The sequence below is a fragment of the Acipenser ruthenus genome, chromosome 5 (assembly GCF_902713425.1).
Source record: "Acipenser ruthenus chromosome 5, fAciRut3.2 maternal haplotype, whole genome shotgun sequence".
Classification (NCBI taxonomy): Eukaryota; Metazoa; Chordata; class Actinopteri; order Acipenseriformes; family Acipenseridae; genus Acipenser; species Acipenser ruthenus.
In genome coordinates, this window is record NC_081193.1 from 1,739,589 (window position 1) to 1,757,770 (window position 18,182).

Consider the following 18,182-nt stretch of genomic DNA (forward strand, 5'->3'; position numbering starts at 1 on the left):
ACTCTTTTCTGTCTCCTCCGACCTCTCCTCACTCTCTGTTAATACCTTCGAATTTCATGCAGTCCAACTAACCTCTCCCTGTCAACTCCTACTAATTGTACTGTAACGTACCCCTGGGTCTCTCGCTAACTTTCTAGATGAACTCGACTATCTACTCTCCTCCCTCCCCTCTCTGTTTACCCCAACTGTCCTGTTAGGTGACTTCAATATCCATCTCTCCAACCCCAGCCACTCTGCTGGATTCCTCCCTCTCTATCCCCTCCTACCCACAAAGCTGGCCGTCAACTGGAACTCACCTTCTCCAGAGCCTGCTGCCCCTCCACCCTCCTTGTCACCCCCTGGACCTCTCTGATCACTATTTCATCTCTTTTACTCTCTCTCTGCCCTCTCTGCTTGCTCCTCCTACCCCCACTGTCACCTCTCATTGTAACCTCCACTCTCTCTCCCCCTCTGTCCTTGCCTCCACTGCTCTCTCTCACCTCCCTCCTATCGACTCCTTCTCACAACTCTCCGTAGACCCTGCTACCTCCACCCTCTTCTCCTCCCTCACCTCCTCCCTCGACTCCCTCTGTCCCCTCACCTGCCGACCTGCTCGCTCCTCCCCTCCCCAACCCTGGCTCTCCTCTGCGCTCCGCTCAGCAAGAATCACACTGCGATCTGCTGAAAAGAAATGGAAGAGAACCAAACTCCCTGCTGCCCTTTACCGCACTCTCCTCTCCCCCTTCTCCTCTGCTAAATGTACTTATTTCCAATCTGTAATCCAAGCCTCCACCCCAAAACCCTCGAGCGGACTGTACACCGCCAGCTCTCTGCTTTCCTGTCCAACCACTCTCTGCTCGGTCCTCTCCAATCTGGCTTCCACTCTGCTCACTCCACTGAAACCGCCCTCCTGTCTGTCACCAACTCAGTAAAGTCTGCCCGAGCTGCCTCACTCGCCTCTTTCCTAATTCTCCTCGACCTCTCTGCTGCCTTTGACACTGTCAATCACTCTATCCTGCTATCCTCTCTTGCTGACCTGGGAATCTCTGGAACTGCTCTGACCTGGTTCTCCTCCTACCTCTCCAGCCGCACTTACCAGGTAACCTGGCGTGGAGCAACCTCCACAACTCGCCCTCTCTCAGCAGGAGTCCCCCAAGGGTCAGTCTTAGGTCCTCTCCTGTTCTCTCTCTACACCCGCTCCCTGGGCCCCCTCATCGCATCCTATGGTTTCTCATACCATTTCTATGCTGATGATCCTCTCCTTCCCCACCTCTGACTCCACCATCCCCCGTATCTCTACCTGTCTGTCTGCTATCTCCTCCTGGATGCACTCGCATCATCTCAAACTCAACCTCTCTAAATCTGACCTCCTTTTCTTTCCCTCCTCCTCCTCCCCTCCTCTGATCTCTCTATCTCTGTTCCTCTGGAATCTACCACACTCTCTTCCTCCTCCTCCGCTAAGAACCTCGGAGTCACTCTGGACCCCTGCCTCTCTTATTCCCAGCACATCTCCACTCTGGCACGCACTTGCCGATTCTTCCTGAGCAACATCTGAAGAATCCGACACTTTCTCACCAACTACGCCATCCAGCTCCTGGTCCAGGCCTTGGTACTCTCCCGCCTAGATTACTGCAACTCCCTCCTGGCTGGCCTCCCTGCGTCCGCCACCCGTCCGCTCCAGCTCATCCAGAACTCCGCTGCCCGCCTGGTGTTCTCTCTGCCTCAATTCTCCCATGCAACTCCACTACTCCGCTCACTCCACTGGCTCCCGATCACCGCTCGTATCCAGTTCAAGACTCTTGTACTAGCCTACAGATGCCTTGACCAGACTGCACCCAGCTACCTCCAGACCCTCATCTCTCCCTACACCCCCACTCGACTTCACCGCTCCGCCTGCACTAGAAGACTGGCTCTACCTCCTCTACGCTCCCCTGCCTCCAGAGCCCGCTCCTTCTCCACCCTCGCCCCACAGTGGTGGAATGACCTTCCTACAGATGTCAGGACTGCCCAGTCTCTGACCACATTCCGGCGCCTCCTCAAGACTCACCTCTTCAGAAAGCACCTGTAGAACTCCTCTGTTCTTCGCCTGGGGCACTTATCACCCTTCCTTAAATGCGCTTTACTTGCTCTTATCTGTCCACTATTTTACTGCATTTAATCCTGTACTTCAGAGTACTGTAATCTGCCAAGTGTTTAATCTGTAGTATTTTGTATTTAATCATATCCTGATGTAACTATCACTGACACTTATCTGCTGTATTATTGAATTGTATTTTGTCACACTTGTACTTGCTTGAACCAAAGTCATTGTATTTATCTTGCTCTTAATTGTATTATTACTTGTACTGTGATACTTAATGTATTTGCTTTCAATTGTAAGTCGCCCTGGATAAGGGCGTCTGCTAAGAAATAAATAATAATAATAATAATAATAATAATAATAATAATAATAATAATAATAATAACTGCAGTTTAACATTATATTTAATAGAATCACTTTTAAAAAGTTCTAACTTTAGTGAAGAATGAGCAATATTTTAAATCCTTGCTCTCAACTGTAAAAGTAATTATTTACATTTGTTTCATGTTCATGCTTTTTTTTTTTTTACTGTTAATGAAGATTGCATTATAAATATTTCATTAATAGATGAAAATTAAAAAGGTTTTTATGGACAAAACAGGCATTTTGAGACCTTGTGAAATGAACCGTATGTCTTGTCTATTAAAACTTGTTTAAACTGGCATAAAGGGCTACTACATGACATTAAATCACGTATGTTGTCTAGCATGAACCCACCTTGAGACACTTTATTTCTTACCTTACAATTCCGCATCATAGATTTCAAACACTATAGATACAAATGATCAACATTGTTTTACTGTTTTGCTGGAATTCCTGAGTTTGCACTCTTTGCATTAACATGTCTAATAAAATGTGGTAAAATGCAGCAGTCATGTATGGAACCCGTCCACATAAGTGGTGTAGTTAATAATAATCAAAAGTCTCCTCAGAAAGCAAGGAAATTCATTGCGAAAAACTACGTTAATGCAGCAGTAAGGGTTGAACTCATCGCCCAAAAGCAAGGCAATGTGGCGTTAAGGTTTTTAACCTTAACTCACCATTCCCACCCCACACAAGCAGCCAAAGGAACCAGAAACACAAGAAACCGCAGACTGCCGTCATCAGGTAAGACATAGAACATTTCCAGATGACACAAGAGACATCCATCATCATGGTCCACCGGTGCTGTAGCAATGAATGTACATGAACACTTCAACACATACACACCCACTTCAGGCTGCAGAACCGGATCAACTTCACAAAAATAGAACTATATTTGCATGCACTTTTGATCTCAATACAAGTATGAAAGTAATTGACATGTATCAATGCACTATTAAGGTTTTCTAGCATTTCAAAGCATACAAATAATCATAAGGCTCATTCCACCAGGTACACTGTTGCCTCAAAATCTGCTTCCAGGGACCTCCGATCCAGAAGTCTGCAGGTCTGCTACCTGTACCTCCCATTACCATATCGACCTTGAGTTACGCTGGGATGCTTGTCTTGCAGCCTTGGTTCTGCAGTCTCTTTTTCCTAAATAGAAGGTGTACACTTTAACCCCTCTCAGAAAACCTCTAGGAATCTGCCATAAGTGTGGATAGTGTACCTTATCCACGTCCCTAGAAATGAGGGTTACTCACATGTAACCGTAGTTCTAGGAGTGGTATATAAGGCACATCAAACAACCCACGACCTCCCCTGACATATGGCACAACGATTCTTGCTTCCAGCGTGTAAGATCTGATGTCACAGGCCGGTGCCGAGGAGGAACAATTGAGGCAACCTTGGGCCCCATCGGTTTTATAGTTGTGTCTATTTGCTTTGTGCTAGGAAAGGTTGCTCTTGAAACTTGGCTTGTGTTTTTGATATCTTCACTTTAAATAGCTGGACACTTTTGATAACTTGCCATTTTTTCACATTTCCAATGTGTTTTTGTTTCAGATATCACTTCTTTTTTCACTTAATGGATAAAAACACACACACATTACGGGAATAGCAAAATTCTGCAACCTATATTAAGGCAATGTATTGCCGTTTGGATAGGGTCAATGTAAAGCCTAGACTGTTGAAAGGGTTAAGATGTGAATCTGTGTAGCATAGCGGTTATGTAGCTAGAGTGAAAGTATGACTAGTTACTGTTATCTATCTATCTATCTATCTATCTATCTATCTATCTATCTATCTATCTATATATATATATATATATATATATATATATATATATATATATGCATATTAAAGTTATGTGTGCAAAAGTACAGTATGTATGTTCAATGAAAGTGTCATTCATAACTAAATTTTTCACATAAAAAATGTGTTTGTTACACATAAATAAAATACATTTAATTTAAGTTTGCAATATAAACCCTGTGTGGGAATTGAACCCAAGACATGCTTCCAATGCAGCTTGCCATGCAGACGCCCTCGCTTTCATTGAACCCAAGACATGCTTCCAATGCAGCTTGCCATGCAGACACACTCGCTTTCATTGAACCCAAGACATGCTTCCAATGCAGCTTGCCATGCAGACGCCCTCGCTTTCATTGAACCCAAGACATGCTTCCAATGCAGCTTGCCATGCAGACGCCCTCCATTTTACAACATTTCCATTTCCATTTTACTTCCATTTTACAACATTTGCAAGTATAGCAGTAAAGTTACAGTTGTTAACAAGTAACGAGAAGAACAAGATTTTGTAAATAATGATTCTGTATTACCTCGATTGTACTGAAAGCTTTCATCTGACTTTTCAAACTATCATAATAAGCTTGATCTGTTTATTTAGTATATTGTAACGTCTTCATGTTTAGGAAGTAGTACTCAGGGAGATGTTTATTTATTTGAAACTACAGAGAATTCCTGTCGGGCTGGAATTCACGGCATCAAAATAATAACCCTACGTTTTAGTCTTGGCACTTTCACTGCATATTCTCTCCGGTCACAGCTCACACGCTCTCTCATTTGCACCCACAGTTTTTCATTCTAGTTCAGCGCTGGTCTGTCTCCAGTCCTCAGGCTCATGCATCCCCTTATTATATAACCTCCCGTTGTTTCCTGCTGCTGTCCGGCTCATCAACCAATCACATCCATGCCCTGTAACCCCCGAGAACAGCAACACACATTCTCCCCACTCATTCACTCACCCCCCTTCCCATGCTAAGTAACGGCATGACCCATTCCCCTTACATATAAAAGACAGACGAGACAAACTGAAGAGACAACAAGTCCTGCAACAAAACAATTCTCTGGGCTGTTACAATATATCTTTTTTAAATTTGAAAGTAAAAATATTTGAAAGCATGACAACCTTTATACAAAAATCTTCACTAATATGCAATTGAACGAGTTGAGTATTTATTTTCGTTTCATACAGTATTAAATGGCAGTGTTTATATCTGTTAGTGAACAAGAAATAAATAAATAACAAGATAGATAATGTCTATGTATTGATTTCTCTATTCATTAATTTTTATATTTATTAATGTATTTATTTATTTATGTTTTACTTTTACCAAATATATAGGCTATCCTTCAGCATAGCTAATTCTCAGAAATGAACGTTCCTTTTTGTCCAGTGGGGACCACAAATAACGTTACTCTCATCAACTAGTATTGAGAGGAAACCGTACTTCCGTGCGCCAATAGGGACCACAATAAGCTTTACACTGACAGGAAACCAAACATTTTCAGAGATCAAGAATGATAAGATGACTAAAAAAAATCTCCAAAATGTAAGAAATGTCCAGAGAATTGTCAGCTGACTTAATAACACTATGTAACACAATTGTTGTTCCTGGGTAGTAAGTGTTATTTCCTAATTGCTTATGCCTCAAAAGTATAGAAAATGGCTATTATTCCCCACAAACTTTACTTTTGTGACCAGGACAGTGATATTTTGAAATTTACCTATTTCCAATGAGAAAACAGGTGAATTTGTGTCTTTTCGTTCACATAAAGTAATACAAAAATGACTACAAAAGATTTAGAAGTGAGTAGTTTTTCGAGATTTACGATTATACTGTAAATCACTTTCACGAATCAGCCCCCAAATGTAGTCTCCCATCATGTTCTCGTTATACTGTCCTTCATTGACAGCTCATCCAGGAGCCTCAAAGCTGTGCTGCTCCATAATGGTAACAAGTACCCGTCTCTTCCCCTGGCTCACTCGGTGCACCTCAAAGAGGATTACAACAGCATCAAGACCTTGCTGGACGCATTGAAGTATGATGAGTACGGCTGGGACCCCCGGAAGGTGCTGATGCCACCATTGCACATCAAATTGGGCCTTATGAAACAATTTGTCAGAGCTCAGTACCTTCAAGACTTCTTCCCTAAGCTGTCTGAGGCAAAGGTCAAAGCCGGTGTCTTCATCGGACCACAGATAAAGAAGATCCTGGAGTGCAATGAATTCCCCAAGAAGCTCACTAGTAAGGAGAAAGCGGCTTGGAACAGCTTTGTCGCAGTGGTTCGGGGCTTCCTGGGCAATCACAAGGCCGAAAACTATGTGGAGCTGGTTGAGACTCTGGTGAAGAACTACGGCACAATGGGCTGTAGGATGTCCCTCAAAGTCCATATCCTTGATGCTCATCTTGATAAATTCAAGGAGAACATGGGAGCGTACTCGGAGGAGCAAGGCGAGCACTTCCACCAGGATATACTGGACTTTGAACGCCGCTACCAAGGACAGTATAACGAGAACATGATGGGAGACTACATTTGGGGGCTGATTCGTGAAAGTGATTTACAGTATAATCGTAAATCTCGAAAAACTACTCACTTCTAAATCTTTTGTAGTCATTTTTGTATTACTTTATGTGAACGAAAAGACACAAATTCGCCCGTTTTCTCATTGGAAATAGGTCAATTTCAAAATATCACTGTCCTGGTCACAAAAGTAAAGTTTGTGGGGAATAATAGCCATTTTCTATACTTTTGAGGCATAAGCAATTAGGAAATAACACTTACTACCCAGGAACCAAAAAAAAAAAAATTGTTACACGTTGTAATGCTTGTTTTGTCAACTAATTGTGTAGCACTGACAATAACACAACAAACTGCAAACTGAAGATTATAATTTCAAATCCCATGCATGCTAGACCTTGTTTTATATGTATATTATATAAAAAAGGATATTTTTTGCAGGCAAATGTTACCTTTTAAAACAGAAATACATCATTTAATATAAATGATTCAGACATCACAATAAGTGTGCTCCCTAGTATATTTCCATGTTGACAAAACAAGTTGTCATTAAACTCGGATGTCCTGTAATATACAAATACAAGTTCATAAAACCCACCAGGGTCTTCAAAAATCTGCAAAAAAAACAGGAGAAAAAAAAGGAGAAGGACATTTTGACCCTACTTTGGTGACTTATTTTTCTCACTGTATGACAGGTATTGACTTATTTGTTCTACATTTCACCTCAGAGTGTTGGGATCTACAAATGAAAAGTGAAATTGTGCATTTGGCTGATTTACTTTTGCTGCTCCAATACCCTGAAAACACGTACACTATCCTCGATGTACAGTGAGTCTCTGGCAGTTCTTGCTGATAACTTGGCACGAGGAAATACCTTTCCTCTCAATTATTGTTTATTTCTTAGCAGAAGCCCTTATCCAGGGCGATTTACAATTGTTACAAAATATCACATAACAAGTTATCGCATTATAAAATATCACATTACAGAATATCATAATGCAGATTACAGCAGTTATGAAAGTAACAATAAGATCAAATTTAAGTAAGAGCAAAATAAAGAATACAGTAAGGTATAAGTAAGAGTGAGTTTGACTCAGAGCAGTAAATAGTAAATATGTGCTTATATGAGTAAAGTCCAGTAAGAGCATGTAGTAAGTATGATAACATGAGTACGGTTACCTATAAGAGTAAAATCAGATAGAAGATACAGTTATAGTTAGGAGTAGTAGTAGAATGCAAGGTATGGAGCAGTTCAGTGCAGGTACAAGCTGATGCAACAACTGGTACAATTGGGTACCATATCATTCCAGTATAAATGAGAGTTAAGGCTTACTGATGCTGTCTGAACAGGTATGTCTTGAGGAGGCACTGGAAGGTGGTCAGGGACTGAGCAGTCCTGATATCCGTAGTCAGGTCATTCCACCACTGAGGGACAAGGGAGGAGAAGGAGCGGGCCCTGGAGGGGGTGGGGGGAGCGGAGAGGGGGTATAGCTAGTCTGCCGGAGGTGGAGGAGCGAGAGGGGGTGTAGAGAGAAATGATAGTCTAGACACAGGAGGGAGCAGTAAGGTCAAGACAGCGATAGGCAAGTACAAGAGTTTTGAATTGGATGTGAGCAGTGCTAGGGAGCCAGTGCAGAGAGCGGAGCAGCAGTGTAGCGTGGGAGAAATGAGGAAGAGAAAAGACAAGGCAAGCAGCAGAGTTTTGGATGAACTGGAGCGGATGGATGGCAGAGGCAGGGAGGCCGGCCAGGAAGGAGTTGCAGTAGTTGGGGCGGGACAGTACCAGGGCCTGAACTAGGAGCTGTGTGGAGTAATCAGTGAGGAACGGGCAAATTCTACGTATGTTGCTGAGGAAGAAGTGACAGGAGCATGCCAGAGTCAAGATGTGCTGAGAGTAGGAGAGGGTGGGGTCAAGGGTGACACTAAGGCTCTTTGTGGATGAGCAGGGACAGAGGGTGATGGATTCAAGCAGAATAGAGATAGATCAATCATATTTAATAGTAATTTTGCCCAGATAACAGAGTGTACATGTATACCGTACCTTTGTATGCAGTTTACAATTATTCTGGGTGATCCTTGAGCCTGTGTTTCATATATCTATGATGAGTACAAACATAAAAAACCTAAACCTACTCTTTAACTATTGTAACATTAGGATTATAAACATCAAACATGCTAATAAGAGGAGAAAAATACATTTTGAAAGCTGCTAACTTTAACTGTGTGAGTTCATTCCCTGTGGTTTTCTGTATAAGCCAAACTGCTTCTGCAAAACCTTTTTTCTAAGAAATAAAGTATGCAAGGTCTAATGTGTTTTTCAGCAGGAATATCTTTAGACACCTTTAGCCTCCTTTTATTTATTATGCACATGATAGAACACAGAAGTTAACTGATATGTAAATGGATGCAACTTTCCTGAGCACTATTTTCCTATATTCAATACAGCAGTCAAAGTTTTATTCAGTTTTTTGAAAAAAATGAAAAGGAAAATTTACATTACCAGCCACATCTTTTCTAAATGGTCAGAAAAAAAGAATCGTACGTTAACCGATTTCGCAGATGCCGTTGCTTATTTGACTGCTAATTTATGATCATTTATTGTTATTATCTTTTCGCTGTTTTGAAAAGATGCAGCGTGCATTGTCCACTGTTACCACATGCAAGTTAGTCTGGTAAATCAACAAGACCCATTATACATCTAGTCAAGTAATTCAAGTTATTGTTTGTATACAAGCACAGCAGGTCCCCTGGGATGCAAGGCCATTGTATGCAGAGAGAAGCTCTCAGCATTAGGAACAGCAGGAGGCCTTACTGACTCCATTCATTATCATTCATATTTCCACAGACATGCTTGAAGCGTCCCCTGCTGAGGACCTGAAGACAAAATATCTTGGGGATGAACCCGTTCAGAGGCTGGCTTTCTGTGTGGCCTTGGACAAGTAACTTGGCTTCCTTGGGCTTCACTTCCAGCAAAGCTTTCACACCTGTCTAAAATGGTGAAATAGGACAGCGGTTGGATGCAATTGTTGATAAAAAGAAGAGAAATCACTTTTGTATTTTGCAGTGTGTGACCCTATAGGGTACATGGTAAGTGAGTGATTGACAGGATATGTAGCGAGAGCTGTACAGGTGATGACAGGTCTAAAAGGGCACCACCCTTCATCATACACTGTAATAGACTGGGTAACACTGCATTTTAAGTGTCAGTAATTTAAATCTGCTTACGGTATAAATTACTACTACTGCTTAATATGAAGGAAACAGACGTTCATGATACAATACCTATCTCAGGTCCACAATCTAATTAGACTTTTTTGGGAATATGAATCCCCAAAATGTATTTAATATGGCTGTATCAAATAAGTAATCAAACTAGTCTTATGGTTTTTAAAGGAATCTAAATGTCTAGATCCACGTCCACTCAGATCCACGTCCACTCAGATCCACTGAACGCAAAGGGCAGCATGTTCTCAAAACATCTAGATCCACATCCACTCATATCCACTAAACGCAAAGGGCAGGATGTTCTCTAAACGTATAGATCCACGTCCACTCAGATCCACTGAACGCAAAGGGCAGCATGTTCTCTAAATGTATAGATCCACGTCCACTCATATCCACTAAACGAAAAGGGCAGGATGTTCTCTAAATGTCTAGATCCACGTCCACTCAGATCCACTGAACACAAAGGGCAGCATGTTCTCTAAATGTCTAGATCCACGTCCACTCAGATCCACTGAACACAAAGGGAGCATATTCTCTAAACGTCTAGATCCACGTCCACACAGATCCACTGAACGCAAAGGGAGCATATTCTCAAAACGTCTAGATCCACGTCCACTTATATCCACTGAATGCAAAGGGAGCAGGTTCTCTCATGAAGTAGCAAAATAAAATAGATCTCATCAAAACTATCAAAGTTAAAAAGAAATATATAAGAAAAAGCTAAGTAGACAACATTCAGTCAGAACAACAAAAATTCAAAAAACATTTTTATTACAGATAAAACAAACAGCATTACAGGATTCTGACTTGCTTGTTGGGCCAGTTGCCTTGGCATTCAAAGCACTGTGAGCAGCCAGGAGACTGGCAGGAAGACAAGTTCACATTGACCTTTCTGACGTGGCCGGACGTGAGGAGCACAATGCAAAGAGATGGTTAAATAGACTGCCTTCAATACAAGTGGTACTGCTGCTTGTTGAAGTTACCTCCTAGAGACAAACTCTGCTTTGAGTTTTGTTTGCGATTGCCAGGATTGTCCTGCCAATCAAGTGATCGCACGTGCAGGTGTATATGGAGAGCTTCTTGCGGTAAAACTTCCCACAGCTTTTCAATGTGGTGAATTACTCTGTGGGCACTTTTAAATGATGTGGCCCTTGCAAGGCAGAGCTGAGATGTCCTGTGATAACTGGGAGTGTGATACTCCTGTTCCTGTGGAAGATGACATTGGACCACTTTAATGGGATAGTGAATGTTCTGAAAGCCATGGTTGTCTGTGTGGTACTTATTTGAAATCCCATACATTACCTGCTGTTCCTGTAGTTACATTGAAGTAACCGTTTAGCAGCCTGTCGCTATGCCGAATGACTGAAGTCTCCTGAAAGGGCGCTAAACTTTATGGTGCATGTTAATTGCAATTAGTGTGCACGTTAATGATTTCCGTATTTACTATGATAATTTTATTGATTATTGCGTGCGATACTTGACATATTATGTTGCACACTAAATGTAGTACTTCAGACAATGGTAATCAGAATGAATATGTTATTTTTATCATAATACATACTGATGTATTTAAATGAGCACCCAGCACAGATATAATGCGATGAGCTGTATTCACATGGAATTTACTAAAGGGTGTTCATTTTAGTGCTCGCATTAAAGTGATCATTTATTAGTGCATATGGAGACCAGGCTTTAACCACTGATAGGCACTCCTTTAAACCTCTTTTTGTAGCCTGAAAATTAGTGATGTGCAGTTCGATTCTTTTTACTGACTTGACTCATTCAGTTTAGTGAATCAATTCAACAGATTTGTTTGTTTGAATCACTGATTTACTAACGCAAAATAAATATATCATACCGAATTTCTTGGTTATGAAAATGTGTTTGAATGGACAAAGTGCAGAAGTGATAATTGAATGTCTAGGTCAGGGGTGTCAAACTCATCTGGCGCCAAGGGTCATTTAACGTAATACCGATCCACAAAAAGGGAGACAAAACCGAACCAGGTAACTACAGACCAATAAGCCTGACTTCTATTATATGTAAACTTATGGAAACTATAATAAGATCCAAATGGAAAATTACCTATATGGTAACAATATCCTGGGAGACAGTCAGCATGGTTTTAGGAAAGGGAGATAGTGTCTAACTAACCTGCTCGATTTTTTTGAGGATGCAACATCGACAATAGATAATTGCAAAGCATATGACATGTTTTATTTAGATTTCCAGAAAGCTTTTGACAAAGTCCTGCATAAAAGATCAATTCTCAAACTGAACGTAGTAGGGATTCAAGGAAATGCATATACATGGATTAGGGAGTGGTTAACAGGTAGAAAACATAAAGTACTGATTAGAGGAGAAACCTCAAAATGGAGCGAGGCAAACAGTGGTGTACCACAGGGATCAGTATTAGGGCCTGTGCTATTCCTAATCTACATTAATGATTTAGATTCTGGTATAGTAAGCAAACTTGTTAAATTTGCAGATGACACAAAAATAGGAAGAGTGGCAAACACTGCTGCAGCAGCAAAGGTCATTCAAAATGATCTAGACAGCATTCAGAACTGGGCAGACACATGGCAAATGACATTCAATAGAGGAAAGTGTAAAGTATTGCAAGCAGGCAATAAAAATGTGCATTATAAATATCATATGGGAGATACTGAAATTGAAGAAGGGATCTATGAAAAAGACCTAGGAGTTTATGTTGACTCAGAAATGTCTTCATCTAGACAATGTGGGGAAGCAATAAAAAAGGCCAACAAGATTCTCGGATATATTGTGAGAAGTGTTGAATTTAAATCAAGGGAAGTAATGTTAAAACTTTACAATGCATTAATAAGATCTCACCTAGAATATTGTGTTCAGTTCTGGTCACCTCGTTACAAAAAGGATATTGCTGCTCTAGAAAGAGTGCAAAGAAGAGCAACCAGAATTATCCCGGGTTTAAAAGGCATGTCGTATGCAGACAGGCTAAAAGAATTGAATCTATTCAGTCCTGAACAAAGAAGACTCTGTGGTGATCTGATTCAAGCATTCAAAATCCTAAAAGGTATAGACAATGTCAACCCAGGGGACTTTTTTGACCTGAAAAAAAGAAACAAGGACAAGGGGTCACAAATGGAGATTAGATAAAGGGGCATTCAGAACAGAAAATAGGAGGTACTTTTTTACATAGAGAATTGTCAGGGTCTGGAACCAACTCCCCAGTAATGTTGTTGAAGCCGACACCCTGGGATCCTTCAAGAAGCTGCTTGATGAGATTCTGGGATCAATAAGCTACTAACAACCAAACGAGCAAGATGGGCTGAATGGACCCCTCTCGTTTGTAAACTCTTATGTTCTTATGTTCTTATTATCGCGCACATTAAATTAATGCTCACACTAAATTTAGTAGTAGAAACACCAACAGGAAAGGTAAAGTTCAAGGTGACTGATCCAAGGATCTCCTAATCCACTGTTCATCCCGGTGTAAGACTTTTGTTTAGTTCCCTTCAGGCTCGATCCCTGCTCTCCAGCAACACAATGCAGAATCCTGTAATGGAAGAATGAACAGCACTGACAATCCACACTCCCTTAGTATCCCATGGTCATCCGCTATGTACACCCTGATCTCGGCCCTCCCTGCTCTTATTTGGTCTTCCAGCCCAGCCACTGATACTTATCTTCAGTAGGGTAGGACCTCGCATCTCGGGTGTGTTCATTCCGTATTCGTTCTCAGGTTCCTATGATCCCTGTTTCAGTCCAAGTCTGACTTCCTGTGTCCTCCGTTCAGTTCCCCCTAAAACCTTCCAATACTTTCAGTTCCCTTTTTATAGGGGATTATCAATGGTAGTTATTTGGTGCGAATGGAAAACAGCTACATTCGGAATTTAATGTGACTATTTTCTCCCTCTGTTCACCAGTGCTATTTGTACAAATAATAACACACACTTAACAAATAAATAACTTAGACAGAGCAATCAAAATAAGCAACAAAAGTGCCTCCCTTTGGGTAATAAAACAATATATAACGTGAAATCTAACAAGTGCAAAAAAATAAAAAAAATACTAACATAATAAATACAAAAGCAGAACAAGCTTAATGTGCACAACCACGACTAATTTATAGTCACTCTGAACTATGCATCACAACTGCTGCTGCAGAGTCACTTACAATATGACCTCGGTTTAAAGTCTCATCCAAGGCTATTTATAATAAATAACTTAATAAACTGTTTAAAATGTAGACTTGAAAACTAAATGAAAAGTCAACTATGATCATCTGAGGTTGTTTTTTATTTTCACCCCATGTTGTAGTCAAGTGCGCCCCTTAGTGGATCCCTAAGGCAATAACATCACAGGAAAACATCCTGGACAAATTCTGTGTCTCCTTTTCTGCTGGCCGAAGTCTCTTTGTATTCATTTATCTGTATTCCTGTTGGATGGGGAGGTGAGAAGGGAGTGGAGTGAACTGATAGTACAATAACAACAACAACAACAACATTTTATTTATACAGAGCCTATCACAGCAAGTATCACAAGGCACTTTACAGGATTTCAACAAACAACAAGAAAAGGTATAGTTAGGTACAGTTAAAAGCCAATTAAAAATAGTAAGTCTTTAAAAAAGTTTTAAAAAACTCCAGAGAGTCTGAACTTTTAATATAATTTGGCAAGGAGTTCCAAAGTCTGGGTGCGTAAACAGAAAAAGCCCCGTCACCCTGAGTGCGCAGCCTGGAGCGGGGGACAAGCAACAAACCAGCATCGGAGGAACGCAGGAGCAGGGACATAGGGAGTAAGCAGGTCATCAATATATGAAGGGGCAGTGCCATTTAGAGCTTTATATAGGTTAGCACTGCAATTTTAAAATCAATCCTAAAGTTAACAGGCAACCAATGGAGTTGACATATAGTGCAGGATGCGCTCTATATTCTGGACGTCGCGAGTTCGAGTCCAGGCTATTCCTTTGCCGACCGAGGACGGGAGCTTCCAGGGGGCTGCGCTCAATTGGCCGAGCGCCGCTCGGGGGGAGGGATGGCTAGATCGGCCAGGGTGTCCTCAGCTCACCACACACCAGCGACCCCTGTAGTCTGGCTGGGCGCCTGCGGGCTTGCCTGTAAGCTGCCCGAGAGCTGCGTTGTCCCCCGACACTGTAGCTCTTGGGTGGCTGCATGGTGAGTCTGCAGTGTGGAAAAAAGCGGTCGGCTGACGGCACACGCTTCGGAGGACAGTGTGTGTTCATCTTCACCCCTCCCGAGTCAGCGCAGGGGTGGTAGCGGTGAGCTGAGCCTAAAAATAATTGGCCATTTCCAAATTGGGGAGAAAATAATAAGAAATAATTGACAACGACTACATTTATTTAAAAAAAATGTCACTCCTTGAATTTTTTTTAAGACAGGATTAAGTAAACCAGGTAATGCATTTTAATTTAAAAATACATGTGTTAGAATAAGCAAATAATAGCCAACTATTATTATTATTATTATTATTATTATTATTATTATTATTATTGCCTTTTAAAAGAGGTACATGGCCGAATGCAGTTGACCTCTGAAAATCTGATTTCTCTTATGTGAAACTATGAACCACAACTCCTCATATTGTGGGTTTGTGAAAGCCAGAAGTAATTGTATACATTACACTTTCAACACTGTAACAGTATTAACATAAAATGTGTATTGCACAACAGCTAAATACATTTGGCTTCCCTTTTTTTTTATCTTTATGTACAGAACTGAGGAAGAAGATAACTTTTCCAAACAGGTGGGAATTGGCCTGAAACATGGTATTAATGTTTAACTTTCAATTTGCTAAGAGTTACACCTGAGTGTGCTAAATGAGCTTTCCATGTAACTTCAACCAGGATTCGGAAACCCACTAAACACCCTTAGCTAAGCAAGTATAAATGTGAGATAGACATGCAGATACAAGTGTGCTATGTTTGCAGTCAAGTGCAACTGATTGCAAATGCACACTGGTAGATTAGCCAATGGTGTGTAAATCAGTTTGATTGACACTGCTGAAATGCAGGAATGTAAAAAGGAATGTGACAATGTAAAGGGCTAAGGAGGATATTTTGTGCCAGAATTCAAAATAAATAAATGAATAATTAAAGAAATGTATGCATTATGCATTATGTAATGGGTGTGGTGCAGGAGCAAGGGCTCCTCCCCTTGTCAGTCAGCTTGCTATTTAACACTTACTTCATTCCCTATTTCAGCTCTGGTTTTGCACTCAGTCTACAGACTGTTGCTTCAAATCTTAAAAAGACAACATATACCTGCCCGCCACATTTCTTTTTTTCCTCTGGAATGGATTTTTCGATGGTAACTTCATCCCTCCAGCGCAGCAACCCAGCAAAAACTCTCCCCCCTTCCAGTGCACCACTCCCCCCTGACCCAGTGGAAGACTGGGCTTGCACCATTTCAACCAGGACGGTATAGTTACCTTCATATTTCAAAGACAATCTGAAACTCTCCCCCGGGAACTATATAAACCTACCTGGCGGGACTCCAGTACCACTTCCATCTCCTCCAAATCACTTTCATCATCCTCCGAGGGTGCTTCTCCCCCTTTAAGGCCTTGTTATGGCCGTTTCTCCCCTCCCCCCACTAGGCAGGGCTGGCCTTACTTCAGCGACGCAGTTCTCAGAGAACCAAAGGGAGGACTCCGGGAACCTATAATTTCCCATTCATCCTTTTCTCTTGTCATGTGAATCTGCAATTACTTATTATAGTGATGGGAAAAGTGAAGCCTTGTGAATCACTGAGCCCTTTAACCATTGGTTCACCAAAAGGTTCACTGATCCGAATAAATGCAGCTTTTCATGCTCTTTAGTGCCATCAAATGGTAGATCTGCACAACCCATTTTCTGTAAAATCAAGACATTAAAATGCAACAGAACCATCAATAATAAGATCCAAATGGGAAATTACCTATATGGTAACAATATCCTGGGAGACAGTCAGCATGGTTTTAGGAAAGGGAGATTGTGTCTAACAACCCTGCTTGATTTTTTTGAGGATGCAACATCGACAATGGATAATTGCAAAGCATATGACATGTTTTATTTAGATTTCCAGAAAGCTTTTGACAAAGTCCTGCAAAAAAGATCAATTCTCAAACTGAACGCAGTAGGTATTCAAGGAAATTCATGCACATGGATTAGGGAGTGGTTAACATGTAGAAAACAGAAAGACTGATTAGAGGAGAAACCTCAAAATGGAGTGAGGCAAACAGTGGTGTACCACAGGGATCAGTATTAGGTCCTGTGCTATTCCTAATCTACGTTAATGATTTAGATTCTGGTATAGTAAGCAAACTTGTTAAATTTGCAGACGACACAAAAATAGGAGGAGTGGCAAACACTGCTGCAGCAGCAAAGGTCATTCAAAATGATCTAGACAGCATTCAGAACTGGGCAGACACATGACAAATGACATTTAATAGAGGAAAGTGTAAAGTACTGCACGCAGGCAATACAAATGTGCATTATAAATATCATATGGGAGATACTGAAATTGAAGAAGGGATCTATGAAAAAGACCTAGGAGTTTATGTTGACTCAGAAATGTCTTCATCTAGACAATGTGGGGAAGCTAAAAAAAAGGCCAACAAGATTCTCGGATATATTGTGAGAAGTGTTGAATTTAAATCAAGGGAAGTAATGTTAAAACTTTACAATGCATTAGTAAGACCTCACCTAGAATATTATGTTCAGTTCTGGTCACCTCGTTACAAAAAGGATATTGCTGCTCTAGAAAGAGTGCAAAGAAGAGCAACCAGAATTATCCCGGGTTTAAAAGGCATGTCGTATGCAGACAGGCTAAAAGAATTGAATCTATTCAGTCCTGAACAAAGAAGACTCTGTGGTGATCTGATTCAAGCATTCAAAATCCTAAAAGGTATAGACAATGTCAACCCAGGGGACTTTTTTGACCTGAAAAAAAGAAACAAGGACCAGGGGCCACAAATGAAGATTAGATAAAGGGGCATTCAGAACAGAAAATAGGAGGCACTTTTTACGAAGAGAATTGTGAGAGTCTGGAACCAACTCCCCAGTAATGTTGTTGAAGCTGACACCCTGGGATCCTTCAAGAAGCTGCTTGATGAGATTCTGGGATCAATAAGCTACTAACAACCAAACTAGCAAGATGAGCTGAATGGCCTCCTCTCGTTTGTAAACTTTCTTATGTTCTTATGTTCTTATAATCAATCAATCAATCAA